Source organism: Glycine soja, chromosome 16 (genome assembly GCF_004193775.1).
Source record: "Glycine soja cultivar W05 chromosome 16, ASM419377v2, whole genome shotgun sequence".
Lineage (NCBI taxonomy): Eukaryota > Viridiplantae > Streptophyta > Magnoliopsida > Fabales > Fabaceae > Glycine > Glycine soja.
In genome coordinates this window covers 8,518,487-8,521,083 of record NC_041017.1, presented here as the reverse complement: position 1 = coordinate 8,521,083, position 2,597 = coordinate 8,518,487, and positions in this window count along the sequence as shown.

Below are 2,597 nucleotides of genomic sequence, written 5' to 3'. Positions count from 1 at the left end.
GTTTAATTTAATGGAAGAACTTAACTAGAATGCTTTTTAAATCATAGGATTAGATTGAACCATTTAATAATTAGAGGATCAAATCGAATTTTAAAAATAAATTAGAGGAAAAAAATAATAAATTAGCCAAACAAATATAAAAATCACCATTCATAAGCCTAGATAAATCTTCAAATAGATGGAAAAGGAATTAGGATGTTTATACCTGCAACTTCATATTATTGCTGGGAAAGTCACAAAAAAAGAAAAAAAGAAAGGCAGGACAAAGTTAACTCTTGCTCTTGCAACATTTTTACAATATCAAAATAGTAAAATAGTCAATGTTGGACAAGTGACCTCAATAACTTAAGAGGGCGGGGGGTGAATTAAGTTTCAAAATTTCCCACTAATAAACTTTTAACCCCCTTTTAAATGATAGGCTCATAATACAGAAGAAGAAACAACAATCAATTTAATAATGTTCTTTAAACATGCAAGACAAAATTGATTGCAATAACATAAATGAGAAAAGGGAAGAGAGAAATGCAAACTCGATTTATACTGGTTCGGCCACTTCTCGTGTCTACATCCAGTCCTTAAGCAACCCACTTGAGATTTTCCACTATCTCTGTAAATCTTTAACAGACTTTGAACACACCTTGGGATCCCTCACCCTGTGTTCAAAGATTCTCCAAGAGACAACCCGTCTCTTGATTACAATTCTCACAATCCAAGAGACAACCAGTCTCTTGATTGTAACTGACTTTCTGAGATGAACAGAAAGATTTCTCCCCTTTAGAGTGGATGATACAAATTGAAGTTCCTAGAGGAATTTCTCTCTTTTAGAGATGATAGTACAATTTGAAGTTCCTGGATGAATTCTTAATAGATTTGCAAGTGTTTGCCCAAGAGTTGTTGAGAGAGCCTTTGACAATTAAGTTCTCTTAGAATATCTCTCTCTTGCTTTTCGAAGTCAGACACACATATATATAGGCCCTTCGTGCCTTTTCAAAATAGTTTGAAGAGTTGTGTCTTTTCAAAAAGCTTTTTTCTGAAATTATTCACTGATAATCAATTACAGGTTTCTGGTAATCGATTACACGGTTATATTTTGAAGGGTCATGACTTTTCAAAGTGTTTTCTGAAGTTCCATTGCTGGTAATCGATTACAAACATCTAGTAATTGATTACATGATTCAAAATTCAAATTCAAAACCCTTTTTAAAAACTGATTTTCAAAATTATCTTCTGGTAATTGATTACCAGGCAGTGGTAGCCTTGGATGTTGGAAACAATGTATTTTGAGGCAAAAACATGATCAACCAATGAGATTGTTTGATGCCTTATCTTTTTCTTGATCTTGTTTGCTTTGACCTTCAATTATTCTTGAACCAATGCTTAACCTTTGAATGTTTGTTGAATTAATTTTGTATTAATCTTACAACAATGCCTAACCTTTGAATGTTTGTTGAAACAACCTTGTTATTTGATTCTACTTTGACATCATCAAAACCATGTATTCATACATTCACAGTCAATGGAGTAGAGCTAAGGAATTGCTTTTAGAGAGTGAGAGAAGAGATTTCTTATATTGAGTTTTGAAATTCAAAAGGTCTCTTAATTTTACTTGTTTCTATTAGCTAGTAAAGTATTATGTTTATTTCCTAGTTGTTTAATTTCTAAAATTAAATAGATTGATTAATAAAAATTTCTTATATAAAACATCAATATGTAAAATAAGTAAAAAGTGACTAAAACATCAATACTCTTAAAACGAAGGTAATAACTTTCAAACAATTCCCTTTACCAAGATCCAATAACAAATTGGTTGAACTCTTACTGTGGGGTATATGAAGTTTATAAGGATAGTGTAATATTGCATCCCTATGCATATGGCCAATAAAAAAAGCTTGTGCTAATTTTTCGTTACGAATTAATGTATTTAAGACCTAAGCTTTCTGAGACACCTCATCGAAATATTTGGGCAACAATGGTTCACACTGGAGCTTAGGCTCGCTGCATCACCTCTTTTGGCCAACATAGGTAGATGCCATCATTTGGCGAGAATATGAAAGAGAAACGACTCTAAAAGGTGTTAGAACACTAAACTAGCTATTGTAGAAAGATAAAGGAAGTAAGGTAATTGATGTAATGGTTTTGGTTTTATTTCTTCATTTTCATGGTATTTATAGAGGAACAAAGTCATACATGGCTATGCCACTAACTGGCCAGTAGTGTTGCTAATCACTACTACAATAACTAAATTGGTTGTAACAGTAATGGGATATGCGCATAACTGAATTGGTTGTGGGAGACAAGGGAACATGTTGTAGTTTGGATAATTGTCCATGCTGCAATTTGGGTAATCGTCTACACGAAGTCACGGTAGTAGGTTGGCCTCTTAGTAATCCTTCTGGGTCAGTTAATGGGTATATTGCTATCATCTCCCCACATTGGGAGAACAACCTTGTCCCCATGGTTGTGAGAGGAGCGTAAGGAGTCCCAATTCTCCTACGTGGTATCCTCAGGAGCCAATCTTGTTTGTTGCACCATGACCAACTTGGTTAGGGTTGAAGCTGACGAATCTGATAAGTGCCAAATTTCAGTTATTTTTAGGA